The sequence below is a fragment of the Pinus tabuliformis genome, chromosome 7, assembly GCF_031772625.1.
Source record: "Pinus tabuliformis cultivar Carrire ecotype Pingquan chromosome 7, CPIR1, whole genome shotgun sequence".
Taxonomy (NCBI): Eukaryota; Viridiplantae; Streptophyta; class Pinopsida; order Pinales; family Pinaceae; genus Pinus; species Pinus tabuliformis.
In genome coordinates this window covers 1451066316-1451087579 of record NC_142293.1, presented here as the reverse complement: position 1 = coordinate 1451087579, position 21264 = coordinate 1451066316, and positions in this window count along the sequence as shown.

The window sequence follows — 21264 nt, the reverse complement described above, 5'->3', positions numbered from 1 at the left end:
GTGATAAATCTACGTAGTAGAAGAGAGGTTGTGAGCCTTAGAGCGAGGTTTATCTCTACAATATAGACCACAGGTTTGGAAGATGGTTTGTAGAAGTATGTCTGGACATAGCAGACCCAAAGGAGGGTGGAACCCGAGTAGAAGATTAAGTAGAAGAAATGTTCCAAATGAGAAATGGATTGACATGAAGTGGAGTTGATTTTTGTGGACTATCCATAGACTTTTGGATAGATATCTGAAGAAACCTATAAATAGTTAGTCAATGGACTGCTAGTGGATTGTTTGTGACCCTAGTTCAGTCATCTACAGATTGTTAGAAGGATGATAAGAGGAGTAGTTCAGATTTGTTTATAGATTGGACAACAAAGAAATTTATACACAAGAATAGTGATTTTGAGAGGACTCAAATCACTATTAGGTAGCATATTTGAAGAGCCCTAGATGAGGGCAGTGTTGTGAGCCCTAGATTAGTAAAATAATTGATTGTGGTTGGGAAAATTGGTGGAAATATAAGTATAGTTGAAGGGTTGTTAGGTGGTTGTCAAATAAGAGGCCTAAGTATTGTACTTGTGAAGGATAACAAGACTGGTATAAGGGTAGGTGTATTGGGCCTAAGGATGTGCAGACTTTGAAGGACTAAAGTAGTAGTCAAGTGGGCTAGCAAACTAGCCCTTGTTCACTTATAGTAGAGGATTGAGTCAATGAGAAGAAGGGAAATGTCCATAGCCCTAGACTTGTCATCTTGGAGCAGTAGTATGGAAAAATTGGGTAGACCAAAGAGTTGTTCACAAACAAAGTTGTGAACAGTTAATCGAAGACCCTAAGTGTTGCAGGCCTTGAAGGAAAAAGGAGGTAGTTAGAGGGAAAAGTTTGTTGAGCCGAGTTCAGTAACCTAAAGGAGTTGATTTCATTGATAGAGACAGATTGAGGAGTTGTAGAATGGGAGGCAAGAGGACCTACCAAATGTGTTTAGGACATGTGGACTGAAAGGGCTGTGTGTGGCCACCACAAGCAAGTAGGTCATGTGTTGTCTTGTTCAAGGTAGATTGGTTGTCAACGAATTAACACCAAGTCCTAGTTGTATTCCTTGTATCAGTGTGATTGTAAAGGGCCATGATCCTCGGTATGAGAGATCTATCCTATCTTAGTATAGTTTGTAATATAACGAAGAAGGGTTTGAAAAAGTTAAAAATTGTCATGTGCACTAGTTGATTCCCTAGGTGTGTATATTTTTTTATGAAAAATGGATGTGTTGGAGCACTTAAGTGTGTTCACATCAAAGATTCTAAGACCAAACCTAGATTCTCATGTGTCATGGAAATCCAACATATGCCTTTTCACCTAAGAATTAACTGTAACTCATCTTAGACTACTCATTTCCAATATCAACTCATCTCTCCTAACAAGTTAACAAGACAAGGCTCATCACATCCAACTGTGGTCGTAAAACAACTAAGCAACATAATTTACATCTTGACATTCCATATCACCTGACATGTCTTAGAATTCCTTGGCACTATGTGGCATGTTTTAACATCCCCTACATTCCTTGGCATGCTTTTACACTCTCTAGCACATTATAGCACTTCCTAACATGCCTTGGTAGTTTAGCACACCTTGGCACTACCTATCATATAACCTTGTAACTTCCTCCTTAACACACCTAGAACTAGTTGAAACTCCTTGTCACACACTCTTATTCATTCATTTCCATGCATTTTGACCTAGTGCTTCCTTATGTTTCCCTGACACTCCTTAACACTCCCTAGCATGTATTGGCACACCCTAGCACCTGGCACATCTTGGCTTGTTTCCCTTACACTCTAGCATTCCTTACCACTACCTAGCATACATTGTCACCCTATCCTTTGCACACCTAGAGCTTGATGACACTCCTGGTCACAAACTCTCATTCATTCATTTCCATGCATTTTTACCTAATGTCCCCTTGTGTTTCCCTAACACTCCTTAGCACTCCTTGGCATGTTTTGGTACACCCAAGCACCTATGACATCTTGGCATGTCACCCTGGCATCTAGAATGCCTTAACACTACCTAGCATACATTGTCACTCCCTCCTTAGCACACTTGGAACTCACTAACACTTCTAATCACAAACTCTTATTTGTTCATTTCCATGCATTTTGACATAGTGCTCCCTTGTGTTTCCCTGACACTCCTAGCTAACACTTCCTTGCATGCGTTGGCACATCTTGGACACACGATTCCCTAGCACTCTAACATTCCTTAGCATTTCCAAGAATGCCTTATCATTAACACACATAGAACTCGCTGACACTCCCTGTCACACACTCTTATTCATTCATTTCCATGCATTATGACCTAGTGCTCCCTTGTGTTTCCCTAGCACTCCCTAACACTCCTTAGCACACATTGGCACACCCTGGCACTTGACACATCTTAGCATGCTTTCCTAGCACTCTATCATGCCTTAGCACTGCCTAACATAACTTGTCACTCCCTCCTTAGCACTCATATAACTTGCTAACACTCCCTATCACACACTCTTATTCATTCATTTCCATACAATTGCAGCTAGTCCTCCTTTGTATTTCCCTAACAATCCCTACACAACATTGGTGCCACATCCTATAAACTAGCATATCTTGGCATGCCTAACATTCCTTGGAACTTTCTAGCATGTGTTAGCACTTCCTAGCATTCCCTGCACACATTGGCACTCCCTAGTTATCATGCCCTCATAGATAGCCTTAATTTTTTGCAACTTGGGAACCCAACCAAGTCATTGGAAAAATAGTGTTGTGCCTAGCCCAAAGTCTCCCTTTGTCTGAAACTGCTTTGTCCATCCCCTTATCACAATCGTAGGATTTCCTCCTACAAGTCCTTTTCTGAAATTCTCCTAACACACTTTGTCCATGGGACACCTAGAATTCACTGACACTCCCTCGCAAAATCTCTTATTCCTTCATTTCCATGCACTTTGACCTAGTTCTCCCTTGTGATGCCCTAACACTTCCAAACACTCATCAACATGAATTGGCACTATATGGAATGTGTTAGCATGCCTTTTCATTCCTTGGCACACTCTAACACTCTTTAGCTATCATTCTCTCATAACTACCCTTATTTTTTTTTAGACTTGGGAACCCAACCAAGTCCTGCCTCAAGTACAACAACTTGACCAATTTACATTTACTACAACTAGACTATGCCTTGTTCACCTAAGAATGGCCTATAAATCATCTTACGGTTCTCATGTCCAATCTTAACTCACCCCACTTAACAAGTTACCAAGTTAAGGTTTACATCCAACTGTTCCCATAAAACAACTAAGCAACATAGTTTACATCTTGACATGCCATAGCATCTGGCACGTCTAATAATCCCTTGGAACTACATGGCACGTATTAGAATCCCCTGCATTCCTTGGCATGCTTTGGAAATCCTAGCAGACCCTACAACTCCCTAACATGCCCTAGCACTCTAGCATGCCTTGGCATGACTTAGAATATAACCTTGTCACTCCCTCCATAGCATAACTTGAACTCGCTGACACTCCTTATCACACACTCTTATCCATTCATTTCCATGAATTTTGAACTAGTTCTCCCTTGTGTTCCCATGGCACTCCCTAACCCTCCCTCACATACATTGGCACACCTTGGGACTTTGTTAATTTTAGGTATGTTCTATGCTAGAGCAATTTATTTAAATTTCTTTTATAGATTAGCAATAACATCAGCATAAAGTAAACTGCAGATAGAACATAAATATAAATCGTAGAAGACAAGCCAAGACAAGAGGACACAAGATGTGGCGCTAGCCAGGGACAAACCCCACAATGTGGGGAAACCCTTGATCAATTCTTCTTTTATGTTCTTCAAAGTTCAGCAGAGAAAGTGAGAGAGATAGTACATTTACAATAGAATTCAATCACTTTGACTTTTGATATTAGCATGAGATCAGTTGAAGACATATTGCTTCAACTGATTCTCTAAGCTAACTCGTTCACCTATCATAGTGTTGCATCTTATCTATTTGTTGCACATTACCATGTGTCACCTTGCTGTATTGTCACATGTGTTGAATGTTGATGACTGAGCTGCTCTCATCTTCATGCGGCATCTTCCGTGGTCTTATTCATCATCAAGCTGCCCATGCTCATGATCTCATTCATCATTATGTTTCCCATTCTCATATCATCATGCATCATTATGCTGCCCATGCTCATATCATTATGTTACTTCTTATGCTGCCCATACACATATGATCATGCATCATTATGCTACCCATGCTCATATCATCATGCATCATTATGCTGCTCATGCTCATATCATTATGCATCATTATGCTGTCCATGATCTCATACATCATGCTGCCTTCCTTTAGAGACAGATGCTCTGGCTGTTTCAGCAGTTCCCAGTAGTTTCGGCTTTTCCAGTAGTTCCGACTTTTCCGGCAGTTTCGACAGTTCCGTCATTTCTGGCTTTTCCAGCTTTTCTAGCTTTTCTGATATTTCTGGCTTTTCCGTCGTTTCCGGCTTTTCTGGTAGTTCCAGCTTTTCCGGTAGTTCCGGCTTTTCTGACTTTTCTGGATTTTCTGACAATTCTGACAGTTCCGGCAGTTCTGCCTTTTCTGGCTTTTTTGGCTTTTCTAGTAGTTCCATCTTTTCCAGCTTTTTTGGCTTTTCTGGCAGTTCCAGCTTTTATGGATTTTCCAACTTTTCCGGCAATTCCAGCTTTTCTGGCAGTTCTGGCTTTTCCAACTTTTTCGGCTTTTCCAGATTTTTCGGCTTTTCTGGATTTTTTGACAGTTTCAGCTTTTTTGGCTTTTCCAGCTTTTTTGGCAATTCCGGCTTTTCCAGCTTTTCCTTAGGATCTCTCCTCCTACTAAAACCCAAAGACAAGTAGAGAGAGGAAGAGATCCAAGTGTGTGTAGAAATGACTTGAAGTCCTCTTCTATTTATACTAAAACATAGAGGTTGAATAGACATGACTATTGGGCTTCTGAGCCTACATAAGTTGCTGGCTGACTTAACAATTTGTCCATAACATAAATAAATTCATAATTTCATAAATACTTATCGGAATCGGATGATATTTAGATCAATCCTACACCTGTCAATGAGAGGGATCCAATAAAAATATCAGCTACCATAAGTAATATGACCCACATGGAGTTTGGTCCTAGTTTCCAATTTTAACACTCCCTCTCAACTAGTGAGAACTCCATTTGCTGATCCATATGTCCAACTGTACTATCTCTGCCATCAGTGCCCTACACTACTCTGCTCAGCTCTGCTAGCTCTGCGGGCTCTACTCTGCTCTGCTCAACTCTGCTGGCTTTGCTCTGCTCTACTGGCTCTGCTCTACTCTACTGGCTCTGCTCTACTCTACTAAGCTCTGTTGGCTCTGCTGGCTCTGCTCCGCTCTGCTCAGCTCTACTGGCTCTGCTCTACTCTTCTCAGCTCTGCTCAACTTAGCTCTGCTGAACCATGAAGAAGAAGAATTGATCGGGAATGTCTCATACCATTCTCCACTAACCCAAAGTCAGTCTCAGAGTGCGTACCACTAGTCCTAGACCAGTCTCAACGGACCCAAAGTCAGCGTCATAGTGGGTACCATTCCTACCACTGTTCCCAGACCAGTATCGCAGTCTCAGAGAGTGTACCACTGGTCCCAGACCAGTCTCAACTGACCTTAAGTTAGCGTCATAGTATGTACCACTCTCACTGGTCCTAGACCAATCGTGCACTAACCCGAAGTCAGTGTCATAGTGGGTACAACTCCTACCACTGGTCCCAGACTAGTATCATTGATCCTAGATCAAAGAAGTTAATCCTAGCATAGGGAGTATGGTAGATACAGTGATGCGTCAGTCGGTACTACTATGGTCCCTATCCTCATTTTCCTGCTCATTGATCAGATGAGAGGTACTTCCCATGAGTCCCATACTGCATGGGTAGGATGCCTTGCCAGGAGAACTTAATCAATCCTGTCCTCACAGGAGAACTAATCATCCTGCTACAAAATCGCCATGGAGAACACATCATCCAGGCCTCACAGGAGAACTAATCATCTTGCTACATAATTGTCATGGAGAACACATCATCCAAACCTCACAGGAGAACTAATCATCCTGTTACAAAGGAGAGCGAATCATCCTGTCCCACAAGAGAGAAAATCATCTTGTCCCAGTGCGCACCACCAAGGGAGGGTGAGTCACCCTCTGGTCACATGTTTCTCTAGTAAGAACCGCAAGCCTCCAGAGCTCCCAGAGCTCAATGTATGCAACATGCAAGACCCTTGTACAAGGGTCTCTTGACAACTCCAAGTCGTTCGGGAAAATCACAGATTTGATCTTTCCCCCGGCGCTTTAGCGACTTGTACATCATCTCAGTGCGATGGAGCCTCCTTGGTTATCGACTTACCATATCCCAGATAAGGTAGTATTTGATGTCTATCTGCTCAAGCAATCATTGAATACAGGATTCCTCAATAATCGAATCCCACCTCTGGTTGTCACAGAGAATCACAGTGGTATTCATCATGTGTTCTCACTGAAGAGTTTCCACAACCAGGCAACTTCATACGAGGTCATACTCGTAGTTATATATCCAGTCTCAGTGGTACTTATAACAACCGACTTCTGCTTCCTACTCATCCATGATATCAAAACAGAATCCAAAGAGAACTAGCACTAAAAAGTGCTATAGTGATCCTCCACACAGCCTACCTAGTCAACATTTGAATAATCATGCAGTTTTCATATTTCCAGCAGTGTATCTCAATCCATGAGAGATTGTGCATTGAAAATATCTCAGAGGATTCTTGGCACCAATCCAGTGAGGCTCAACCAAATATGGGCTCATCATGCTAACTGCAAAACATATGTCCAAAATCCAACTCCCTCTTACTTTTGCAAATGAGAGGGTCTGCACCTGCCAGAAATAGTTTGTCCGCATAAGGTGCTGGTATGAGAGGTCTATCATCCACAACCTTCAGATAATGGTTTCGATCGGTTGCACTCCTACTGAATTTTAGCTTCATCAAACAGCTATTAGTCCTCTCATATTACGCTCGGGGTGTTTTTCTTCAAGCCATAGAGGGATTTCTTCCACCTGTATACATGAGATTCCCATTCATGAATCTCAAACTCCATGGGTTGTTTCAAACTTGTGGACCTGCTACATGAGGGAAATGGTCCCCTTGTAAGATTTTCCTTCGGTACATCTCAGACATGTACCTTCATGCTCTTTTTTCATTCAGGCATCTCGGTCACCATCTGACTCACAGACCTCCGATGCCGAGTCAATGGACATGGTCCCTAGTGGACTTGATACAACCCTGAACTCTAAAACATCTTTGAAAAATCTAGTTTCAAACACGTACCTTTCCATCAATGAGTGCCGCCTTGAAATCTTAAACTTCCATTTACAAGATGGAAACTGGGTTCTTCTTGCGATCAGGTACATAAAAGAGATTCTGGGGTTCCTTGCTTTCTTTAAAGAGTCGACCATTTCCTTGATGACTTGCATTACTTATCATTCCTCTGATCATTGAATATGTTCTTGGAATGATTGTTATCTTCATCAAGAGATGTGTCTCTGCTATTCGGACACTCCTTTGCATGATGGCTGAACTTATTGCAACCAAGGCATCTGCGTTTCCTTCCACCCTTAGATATGAACTTCCCAATGAAGTGATCTTCTGTTGTGCCATTCTGATAATATTCTCTGCTTCCGCTTCACCCTTAGCGAACTTAGAAGAGAGATGTGGAACTCATTGATCCTTTTGTATTGTCCCTATTGTCTTTGGTGATTGCTCTTTCACTCTTACTTGGGCATTGTCTTCACCTCAGCTCTGATACCATGTTAATAGTAGGTATGTTCTATGCTAGAGTAATTTATTTAAATTTCTTTTCCAGATTAGCAATCACATCAACATAAAGTAAACTACAGATAGAACATAAACATAAATTGCAAAAGACAAGCCAAGACAAGAGGACACAAGATGTGGCGCTAGCCGGGGACAAACCCCACAATGTGGGGAAACCCTTGATCAATTCTTCTTTTATGTTCTTCAAATTTCAGTAGAGAAAGTAAGAGAGATAGTGCATTTACAATAGAAGTCAATCACTTTGACTTTTGATATCAACATGAGATTAGTTGAAGACATATTGCTTCAACTGATTCTCTAAGGTGACTCGTTCACCTATCATAGTGATGCATCTCATCTATTTGCTACACATTACCGTGTGACACCTTGCTGTACTATCACATGTGTTGAACCTTGATGACTGAGCTGCTCTCATCTTCATGCTACTCATCATGCTGCATCTTCCATGGTCTTATTCGTCATCAAGTTGCCCATGCTCATGATCTCATTCATCATTATGCTGCCCATTCTCATATCATCATGCATCATTATGCTGCCCATGCTCATATCATCATGCTGCTTATTATGCTGCCCATGATCTCATACATCATGCTGCCCATACTCATATCATCATGCATCATTATGCTGCTCATGCTCATATCATCATGTTGCTTATTATGCTGCCCATGATCTCATACATCATGTTGCCTTCCTTCGGAGACAGATGCTCCGCCTATTTCAGCAGTTCCCAGTAGTTTCAGCTTTTCTGGCAGTTCCGGCTTTTCTAGCAGTTCTGACAATTCTGGCATTTCCGGCTTTTCCATATTTTCTGGATTTTCCAATATTTTCGGCTTTTTCGGCATTTCCAGTTTTTCCAGCAGTTCCATCTTTTCCAGCTTTTCCGACTATTCTGACTTTTTCAGCAGTTTTGGCTTTCCCGGCTTCTCCGGCAATTCTGCCTTTTCCGACTTTTCTGGCTTTTCCGGCAATTCGGGCTTTTCCGGCTTTTCCAACTTTTCCAATAGTTCCCAATTTTTTGGTTTTTCCGGCTTTTCCAGCAATTCTAGCTTTTCCGGCGTTTCCAGCTTTTCCTTAAGATCTCTCCTCTTACTAAAACCCAAAGACAAGTAGAGAGAGGAAGAGATCCAAGTGTGTGTAGAAATGACTTGAAGTCCTCTTCTATTTATACTAAAATGTAGAGGTTGAATAGACACGACTATTGGGCTTCTGAGCCTACATAAGTTGCTGGGTGACTTAACAATTTGTCCATAACATAAATAAATTCATAACTTCATAAATATTTATCGGAATCGGATGATATTTAGATCAATCCTACACCTCTCAATGAGAGGGATCCAATAAAAATATTAGCTGCCATAAATAATATGACCCACATGGAGTTTTTCCTAGTTTCCAATTTTAACAGACTTGTCACATCTTAGCATGTTGCCCTGGCACTCTAACATTCCTTGGCACTACCTAGAACACCTTGTCACTCCCTCCTTAGCACACCTAGAACTTGTTGACAATCATTGTCACACACTCTTATTCATTCATTTCCATGCATTTGAAATTAGTTCTCCCTTGTTTATCCTTGGCACTCCATAACTCTCCCTAGCATGCATTGGCACACCGTAGCACCTGACAAATCTTGGCATGTTTCCCTGGCCTCTAGCATGCCTTAGCACTGCCTAGCATACCTTGTCACTACCTCCTTAGAACACCTCGAACTCACTAACACTTCCTATCACAAATTCTTAATCATTTATTTTCATGAATTATTTTCACCTAGTGCTCCCTTGTGTTTCCCTAGTACTCCCTAACACTTCCTAGCATGTGTTGGCACACCCTAGCACCTGTCACATCTTGGTTTCACACTGCTTTGGCACACTAACATGACTTAGCGCTTCTTAGCATACCATGTCACTCCCCCCTTACCACAACTGGAGTTCATTGACACTCCTTGTCACACACTCTTATTCATTAATTTCCATGTGTTTTGACCTAGTGCTCCCTTGTGTTTCCCTTGCACTCGCTAACACTCAACACACATTGGCACACCTTGGCACTTGGCACATCTAGGTATGCTTCCCTAACACTCTAACATGTCTTTAAATTTCCCAACATATCTTGTCATTCCCTCCTTATCACACTTGGAACTCATTGACACTTCATTTCCATCAATTTGAAACTAGTGCTCTTTTGTGTTTCCTTGAAACCTTGCCCTAACACTCCCTAGCATGTGTTCATGCCACACCTTGGCACTTGGAACATCTTGGCAAGCCTTAGCAATTGGCATGTCTAACATGCCTTAGAACTATCTAGCATGTGTTAGTACTTCCTAGAATTCCATAGCACACCTTGACACTCTGTAGCTGTCATGCCTTCATAGATAACCTTATTTTTTTGCAGCTTGGGAACCCAACCAAGGCATTGGAAAAATAGTGTTGTGCCCAACCCAAAGTCTCCCTTTGTTTGAAACTAATTTCTCTAGCCCCTTATCATAACCATAGGCTTTCCTCATGCAAGTCCTATTATGAACATCTCCTAGCACACTTCATCCTTGGGACACCTAGAATTCGCTGACACTCCTTGGCACACACTCTTATTCATTCATTTCCATGCATTTTGACCTAGTTCTCCCTTGTGATTCCCTGACACTCCCTAACACTCCTTAGTATGCATTGACACTGTCTGGCATGTGTTAGCATTCGTTTTCATTCCTTGGCATGCCCTGACACTCCTTATCTATCATGCCCTCACAACTACCCTTTCTTTTCTGGCGACTTGGGAACCTAACCAAGTTTTTCCTCAACTACAACAACTTGACAAAGTTAAAATTACTACAACTATAATATGCCTTTCTCACCTAAGAACTGAATACAACTCATCTTAGGCTACTCATGTGCAACTTATCTCACTTAACAAGTTACAGGTTTCAAAGTCAAGGATCGCCTCCAACTGTGGCCATAAAAAAACTAAGCAACATAATTTACATCTTCACATGCCATAACACCTTGCACGTCTAACAATCCCTTAGAACTATGTGGCATGTGTTAACACCCCCTGCATTCCTTGGCATGATTTTAAACTCCCTATCACACCCTACCACTCCCTAACATTCCCTAGAAAGTACAATCCCTCGTCTCCCAAGGAAAAAGGGAATGGTTTTGTCTCGACAGTGACGAATCCTCCCGTCCTTTCTGCAACTATCTCGACTACCCCTACTATCTTGAAGACTTCGGCTCCAAACCTCACTATGACTATTTCTATCATCATTGACGGGGCTTCCATAGAGCATAGATTTGATCAACCACAACTCCACTTAGCCACTACTCGACGACGTCGCCCTCAGGTACTCTCTCTTCATTTGTTTCTTTATCTTCTATTGTTAGTTGCATTTTGGATTTGGGGAAAGATTGGAATACAACAAAACATGCACTCCCTGTATATATGTTATTGAAAGCAATTATAAGTTTGTGTGGCTAGGGTCATGTGGTAGATATCAACTTCTTCAATGAGTCCTAGAAGTCATATTCCTTGGTTAGGTGACTTCAAGAACAAATCGAATCTACTTTCCATTGCAGCTAATAATTGGGCATGGTTAGCTTGATAGGAAAAAAGGTATTGTAGGAAAGTCTTATGCATTTTTTATAGCATGATTAGATCCATAAATCAAATTCCATTTGTACATGTTGATGTAGAACTTTGATGGTGATGATAAAAATGTCTTTAAGTTAAAACATAAAAAGTCTATTGAGCTTAGATAACCCAATATGGGAGTGTCATCATTTTGCTAAAGTTCATGGTTCTAACAAATAAAATGCAACATATGAATATCCAAGATGAATGTTGAATCCATAATTTGAAGATGTTTATAAAGACACCAAGTATATTCATGACCCTAGAGAAATATGTAGGGAAAATTCTTTAGTCACATGTACCATTATTTTTTGTTGATTATTGTAGCCTTGCAATGAAACATTTTTTGATGTAAAGGGAATTCTTGGGTTTGCTTGATATGGCATGTTGTAGCTAAAAGGAAAATATAACAAGAGGTTGTATCTCCTCTATTTGTTCATTGATGAAAGGTTGTTTAATGAATGTGGTGTCATAAGTCCTTAGGTTAGTAGGTATAGAGTGCAAGACCAATTTGGATGCATTCATTCTCTATAACATTTTTCTAGAGAATCATTGAGAACATTATTTGAGTACATAAATGTCTTGATAGATGGAAGTATGTTCATAAAATTCACTATTATTCAATGTTTATAGATAGGTTGATGTTATACCCTATAATACAGTAAGTTCCTGATTATTTTGTGTGGTCCCAATGTTTGGCCAAAATGTTTAATTGGTCTCCAATTCGTATGTTGTTTGAGATGACAACCCTATAAGTAGATAATAATGGAGGAGCATGTATGAATAATTTGTTGTAGAGATGCTAGAATGTTTCTACAATGAATAGCTAGTGGTTTTTTATTATAGTGGTGAAAGATGAATTGAAGCAATATTCTTTTACGCTGAGTGTTAATGGTAAACATTTCTTAGTTGGAATTATCAGTTTTCAACATGGAGGGCATAATGATGTTGTAGATATAATAAATATTTTTTGGAATTTCATCCAAAAGCATGGCAATGATATTCCTTGTGGTAGCAATGGAGATTGGTTGGAGATGGATAAACAAGGTACACCTTTTGTTATATTGAATCAAAACCAAGACCATGTGGAAAGATGAATCACATCTTATATTTGGAGGAAGTCTAACATGTTGTGTGTAGATTATGTATATTGGTCATTGATGTTTTTGAGCTTGATCTTAGCTAGAGTTGGTACTTGGGAGGAGTATTTTAATAATGCACAACATTATAAAAGCTTGTACTTATTGCCTGCATGATATGGAGCATGTAAATAGTATGTAACCATATCTGTCTATGCATTATGTAAAGGGTGTATCATTGTATGACTCTTGTAAGAAGGCATACGCATTATCCATGTCTCCCTAATGATTTTTATAACTTGTTTAATATAGTGCACAACCTCTGATAAAGTATGGGCCATGTGTCAGTTGAATTCTCTATGAGTGGATTATTTTGCTTGTAAACTCTATGGGGCATGATAGTGTTGTGGATGAGATCACCCTAGAGTCTTGGGTTGAAAACCCCAATAGAGCAGATGGCAAACAACAGCAAGGAATGCTCAGGAAAACAACCTAAATTCTTATTCTACAGAACTGTGCAGGAGTTTCCTTACTTGGTTCCGATCCTACATTTGGGTAGATCCCGCAAGGTGAAAACCCTCAGCTTCTCCTGATGTCTTTGAAACCTGAAAATTATTTGAATGAAACATATATAGCAATAGAAACATAAAGCATGTTCATGATATTAACTTTGGATTGTATAAATGAATGAACAATTATGCATCAATATAAGATTCATAAACAAATTACAATATAAATCAATGCATAAACACATTTAATATCGGGAATAGAACAACATTTCTTTATTGAAGTAAGCTACAAGTAAAGTGGAGAAATACGACCTGAGTCTTCCTTCGGCTCCAAGCGGAACTGTCCTCTGGATCCATCCTTTCCCGGCCTCAACAATCTTCCTCCATCATCAACACAAGGATATCTCAAGAAAGATGAAGGATATCTCGAGCAAGGAAACAAGGGTTTCCTAAAACTTTGGGGAGTGTAGGAGGCATGGGGATTTCATCAGACTCAATCAGGGATAATCTCACTATAGTATCAATATCTCATATCTTCTCCCTTAAGGCCTTCCCACGGAGGTTTATTTATACCTCTCCAAATTAGTTTTTTTTAGTTGAGAAATAGTTGGGCCACGAGCTATAGGAGGTAAGTAACAGGTAAAACCCGTGAAATTCGCCAGAAATTAAGGATATTTATTATTTTTAAGTTTTTTAACACATGTACACGGGTTGGGTATATGCTAACATGTGTGTACAGGCTTTTATCACAAGGCAAAGTAGCGTATAGGGAATAAAAAATTGTTTTTTAGATTTTGGACCATGTCTGGAAGGAAGGGTTTCCCTAGGCCATAATCAGAGCATCAGATCTCCCAAGAGTGGTAAATGGTGCTGTAACGGATGCCCCCTAATATATGAGGTTAGAAGGGGTACATGATGGCCGAAATGTACTAAGTGTATAGAATGAATCATGCCGAGACCAAGGAGGAGTTCACCAGAATTCAACCTACCAAGCTAGCGAAAGAGATCAGAAAGAAACTGCTATTTGAGGTAGGCATGTCCATGCTCAGAAATAGTAAAGCATGTTCACATGTCAAGTACAAAATAAGATCTAATATGCATACAAGTATAAAGGAACTGAAAATACATAATGGATCCTCTGATCATAAACAAGAAAGTACATGTCTGAATATCACATATAAAGAGTTGATCAATGATCCTGAAGTATGAAGTTGATCATTGAAGTCAAAAAACTGATCCAAATAGTACCAATTCAACATGGTGGAATAAATGGTACTACACTGCAACTCGGGTGCCAACATATAGGATGTCACTGTAAGGAACTACAACATATAGTGTTGATGGTGTAAACTAACAGAAACAGGAGCAACTGACAAGTGAACCAAGACATGCTGATGCAAACCTGAGGTCTTCAATGACTGCCTTGGTACATTTCTACACAATGGGAATAAATGATCTAAAGTTGACCATGTGAGAAATCATTTGATTACCGGTCGTTGAGGTATACCATTAACAAACACGATACTACTCACCGATAATGATGATGAGAGTTAAGGTACCCAGTACAATCTAACAAGTGTGAATAAATGAGTTGTAGTTGAACACTTGGAAGAACATATCAATCAGGAGACAATGATGTTTTCCCACTGTCGATAAGGTACTGTCAAATGGAATCTAGATCTCTTTCCCAGAGCAATGAGATGAAGTCGATGGGAAAATATCTACTAGAAGGAACGCATTAAAGCATCATTCATCAATCTAGTGCGAGTGTAAACTGTAGGCCAATAATGTGGAATGAATCAGATGAACAAAGATATAGTAACCCAACCGAAGCACATTTCTGGCGTACTCAAGATGTAGCTAGTGCACGATAGAAACCCTCTGAACCAACCAATAATGAAAGATGACATAGACGCGATGAATCCACCAATAGGGTCTATTAGGTTCCTATACCAATAGGTGTCATAATTATGATTGACTTAGTTTATCTCTATAATATGTACATACCTTTGCTTTCTGCAAATGTTTTCCATATTCAAAAAAAAAAAAAAAAATGTAAAGAGGGTATGTCCTAAAAGAAACATAAAAGGACAAAAAGAATGAATAAAGGTCAAAAAATATGAAAAATGAACCCTAATGAAAAAACAAAAAAGACCATGAAAGTGTGCAAGTCAAAATGCCACTACCATTTACTTTCAATGTAAGATAAAAGATTGTGTGAAACTTGTTGTTTATGCCACAATCCATGGTAACCAAATAGTTTAACCTTGGTTATTCCATGTTTTGAATTTCATGCTTAGAGATAGAGAATAAAATCTAACCAAACTGTGTAATCTTGGCAGATAAGTAGATAGGTAGGAGTAAATAAAAAGGAGCTCAACAGTTTAATCTGAGCCCTTGGATGTAATAAGGATAGCCTTAGATAGAGTTCTATTGTAAAAAAAAAAAGAAAAATGTTTGATAAGGGTTTGCCAACTTAAGTGCACCCTAATAAAGAGTAGAAAAAATGGTAGGATGAGTAGATGGGTAAGTAGTTAGATGGTTGCAGAATTATGGTGATTGATTGGATAAAATCATATCATTTACTTTCATCCTCAAGTTGCTAAGAGTGTGGATGACAATGAAACATTTACAAAGTCAAATGATTAATTTCCCCATTCATTTTATCTTTAATTTACTAATTTTCCATAAATAAAGTCAAAAGTACCTAAAACCTTAAGTTAAAGGGGCTCACAACATTTCTCTGACTTCTGGAGGGATTGGACCCTCGACCCAATAACTTATAGGGTCTAAGTACTAAAACCCCCTTACAAACATTCACTACCTCAATAATACATTCATTTCATCTAAAAATCCCTTTTCCTAAGGTGAAATCATCAGTTACCTAGGGAAAGTGATTAATCCTACATAAAACCCCTTTTTTCCACAAAAATCCACAAATATGCGTTTAGCCTAAGTTATAATGTTTAAATGCGAAAGTGTAAATAAATTTCAAACACATTATACTTAGCGCAAAATCCATGGTTCCGCTTTCATTTCATATTAACTACTAATTTTAATTATATTTATTAACTCCCAAAAATAAACCCTTTCCCGTATATTTTATTAAAACCCATATGTTAATATCCCACCCCAAGGTTCGAAATATAAACCTTATTAATGAACTTATTAAAGGGATTAATTAAGTCAATTAGCAGCTAATTAATAACCATGACCCACCGCCTAATTAAAGAGGTTAATTAATCAAACAATGATTAATTAATAATTTGTCCCCACCAATCAAATCACCCCCGACGTCATTAAGCCTCCCTAATTCACGTTAATTAAATCCTTTTGTTCATTAAAATCTTGTCGGGCCCCTCCATTAAATCTTCGATCAAATCATCCCCCTTGATCACCACACGATCTAACCCCTTCAGATCCAACGATCGACACTCATATCGGGCGACCTTCGAAGGCCAGCCTTTACCCACCCGATGTAAGTGGTTTCACTGTTCACCCCGCTACTACGTGGCACCCGATGAATGGCATCGGGCAACCTCCCTCAAAACTGCCCACGCCTCATGAGCGATGCGATGGCCCTTCAATACCACTTCCCCACCATTTCAATAAACCGCCCATCCATTCATTTAATTGACTTTCGTGCCATATTTCGAAATTCTACCCATTAAACCTTATAACGTGAAAACCTGTGTTTTCATGGTTTTCGCCCGTTCGACTGTGTAAACCTATGAAACCCTCCAGCGCCTCCCTCAACCTTTGCAACACAATTTCACCATCTGTTTTCTGTCCAAAACCCTATTGTGACCCCTTCCCCAGTCATCCCTATGCTAGAGATCCATCAAGCACCCTTCATGAAGACCTGTGTTCTCTTAAATAATATTGAATTTTTTCAGGTTATCAAACTAAGATCAGATCTTGGATAAACAGTTCTGATACTAGTCACATAACTGGTTTATTCCAAGAATCAATAGAAAACCTCATTCAAAACTTGTGCTCAGAGGATGAACACAATTATACAAGGAAACAAAGAAGAAAAAACTACATAGAGCATTGACAGTCAAAACAAAGCAACTAGACAAAGAATACAGTTAGAAGACAAGTGAACAAAATATGCATGTACTTAACCTATATTCACTACCTGATGCTGATATACACAAAAATAAAAGGATTTACTGTTGAAACAGACAGTAAAAACCTAAAATATATAGTGAAGGTAAAAGGACATAGTAAATAACAATCGAAGTGTATCAGGGTTAAAGAGTATCAGATTCAAGACCAAGTTAAGTAAATCAGCTAGCATGAAGATAAATAGCACGGAAGATAGTTACAAAGCATAGCATACAGATTCATGTCAAAGTGAAGACATATGAAAAAACAGAGCGATAAAAGTAAACATGGAGGTAGTAAGTGTTAAACAGAGGTGAAAACACTTTCACCAACAACAATGAATTTTATCCAAAGTAAAAGTGAAAAACTGTTAAAATAAATTTAAGGTTAAAAGATGAAATCAGAGCAGAAATGGTACATTTTTCAGAAATTTCCTGTTTAAGTCATAGTTTTTTAGAAACTATTGTGACCAATCCAAGAAGTATTTTATGAAACCGGAGGAATTTTTTGTTCCTAATAGGCCAATCTAAAAAAACCTATCTCACTTTTTACACAGGTATTACCAAACATGAGATAATGGCATGTCGTCACAGTCTATGTTTTAGTTTGTGCAAAGTCCTATTTTTGACGTCTTTTTGCAGAGAATATTGCGAACAACTAGAGCTGAATTTTGGGAAACTGAGAGAGGTTTATCTCAAAAACATTCTTATCTACAATAGCCTCTTTCATGTTTTACATATCTAGTTCGGATTGAGATATAAAAGTATATCGTTGGACCCTAAGTTTGCAGAATTTCTGGGGCAGAATGCACAAAGGAAGGAGGCAGTTAGTGACTTGGAAGCCTCATCATCACTTAAGAGTTGCTATCAAATCCGAATTTCTTTTATTTGTCACCATAACTCCATAAAAATATTGCCAAGTAGATTCATTAGTTTTGAGTGTCCTTTATTTAAGTTCTATTAATGTAAAACTATTTGAGATATTTGTAAAACCAATCTTGATATTTCTTCAAGATATTTCAGTTTAGAATTAGTATAAATACTTCTTCATTTGAAGTATTTTGGGTGGATTAAAAAGAATTTCTGTAGAATTTTGTTTTTAGCTAAAGAAGCTGTTGTAATCAAGGCTAGATTGGTTTAGTGGATTAAATAAAGCTAAGGACATTTCACTCGATTCATGTGCACTGTGGGAAACAAATAAGTATCACTTCTCTGAGTTTGAATATTGTTTTCCTTTATGTTATGAAATATCATGTGTTTCTTATAATTTTTAAAAGCAAACAAGGAATACTATCATCAGAATTAGCTTAAGTGCTCTCTGTTTTAACTGTTTTCTTATTTAATGTTTTCTACTAAATTGCTTAAGTTTGAGAATTCTTAGTTGCTCTCTTACTTCTGTAATTCTTTCCCTCTATCGGCCCTTAGTACAAGATTCTTAATTGCTCTTGCTATTTACCAAGTCTCCCTTCTTCATCTTAATCCCTGTTAAGGATTCTTCATTGCCCTTGGCCCTGGTTAACATTTTCATCCATTGAAACCTTCAGATTTGTCCTTGCTGTGCTAGCTTGCCTTGTGAGCTCTTACCTCAATGATTAATCAAGTCCTGATAAACCTTTCCTACTTGACTCCATAGCTCAATGGCCTAAATACCTGCCCTACCCATCCGTTTCCTTAATTCCACCAAACAAATCAAAACAAATTCCCTAAGCATTAATAACTAGCCTAATATCATATCAAAACAACGCTAAGTTATAAAGAGAGAGCCCTCTTTGAGTGTAGATTGGCTAGGATCTATACTTAAAATATTGGTTTGTAGTTACCTCAGATCCTTTCCTTCTTTTAAATAACTTCGAAGGAAAATCTGAGTGATAACATAGTGGCGACCATACTGGGGAGAACTAACATTTTCTTCATAATTGTTTTACAGGTTTAGATCTGATCTATGATGGTGGATAGTGATCAGACACACAAAGGTTAAAATCATCCATCTAAAAACTCCAAAATCAATTCTACAATGAAGACTCCACTGGAGGAATGAACCTGAAAGAACTATGTGAAAAGATCAGGCTTTTAACTTGGATTGTTATCCGAGACATTATGTTCTTTCTCATCAAGAAAGTCTTTCAATGTATATAGTATTTTAGAGAAGATCTTAGATTAGTGTTTAATTATTTTCTTTTGAAAATTGTAAATATAAAATCTCCTTGCACATTTGAGCATCATTCTTCTGACTCTTTTGATGATCATTTTCCAATCAAGAAGCCTCAAATAATCAAGACTCCATTGTTCAAAGATCCAGAGCTTCAAATTTCAGAGCAATTCCACAACCAAATAATCCATATTCCAAAGCATTAATAGTGATACATGATGACAAGGTTTGTGGAAAATCTTTCATTTCATGAAATTTTAAATGAATTCAGGGATGAGTTATCAAAATTTCAGCTTGATGAAGCTTTTTTAAGAGTTGTGTTTATAATTGTTAAATCAAGAAAATACTCTCATAAAGCTAAAATGCGTGTTCTTGAGTTAGTTGCTGAAAAATATGAAAATGAAATTAAACTTTTGCATTCTCAAATTCAGTCATATAATTTCCGAGATCCTAAAGAATTCTTACAAAATCTTCCTTCTCCAAACCAAGAGGAAATTGTACTGCCTTTTGATTTGCAGATTGAGGATGATTATGCTTTCAAGAGCAAGACTGAAGAAGTAGTTTCAGGGTTTAGTATTGAGGATACAGTTGATCAATTAGACATTGAAGGCCTAGAAGAAACTATCATACTTTATGCTTTTGTTGATCCTATAGCAGATTATATGGAGGTTCTTCTCAACTCAAGTTCTTTAACATGTTTTCTCTATGAGGACCAAATACATCAGCAGTGGCCTTTATATATCACAGTTTTGATTATGTGGATACATGATCAAATTATGCTTCTAACTTTACTGACAATCAGTCAAACAGTCCATTTGTTTATGTAGTTGATTGACTGGCTTCATTGTCATTTTTATATTATTTAAGTTAGCCTGATTTTCAACAATATAGAGTAGGTAGCAGTTCAGTTTGATTTAATTTAGTTTTCAATAGATTATGAAATAAATCATAAAAGATTTGAAACCAAGAAAAAGGCCCTAAGGTCTTGATGATTTACTAATTTGGTTTGAAGGTTGCAGCACCTTTTAGTTTCAGGTCAGATCTCAAGTTGTGCAGGAAAAGGTTAAAAATATTTTTGATAAAAGGACCAAGGCTGGAGATTCCTACCTAGGTGACAAGGTGCTCAAGTGGGATTTAAGGAGGGAAGGCAAAGGTAAACATGGGAAATTTGATTTCCTATGGAAAGGTCCCTATGTCATTTATGCTTACAGAGGAAATAATGCTTACTTCCTAAGAGGACTTGATGGTATTGAAGAAGCAAGTGGGCCAGTAAATAGTCTAATGATAAAACATTAGTTTGAAACTAGTTACTAATGGTCACTTCCCATTTGTACATATTTTATTTTGAAAAGTCTAGTATAGATTGGATGGTAAACATTTGGAGTTGAAGCCCGGAGAGAAGGCCATAAGCTTTTAAAGATTTACTATCATAAGTATGAATAAAGAAGGATGAAGGGTGACAAAGCACAAGGTAACTAAAGCCAAATTTCAGAAGGCCATTGATCTACTAGTTCTTGACATTTCACCAGGAAATGCCATCCCCAAGTGGAGCCACTGTTAGGTTCCTATACCAATAGGTGTCATAATTTATGATTGACTTAGTTTATCTCTGTAATATGTACATACCTTTGCTTTCTGCAAATGTTTTCCATATTCAAAAAATCAAAAAATAAAAAATGTAAAGAGGGTATGTCCTAAAAGAAAAATAAAAGGACAAAAAGAATGAAAAAAGGTAAAAAAAGATGAAAAATGAACAACAATGAAAAAACAAAAAATACCATGAAAGTGTGCAAGTCCAAATGCGACTTCCATTTACTTTCAATGTAAGATAAAAGATTGTGTGAAACTTGTTGTTTATGCCACAATCCATGGTAACCAAATAGTTTAACCTTGGTTATTCCATGTTTTGAATTTCAT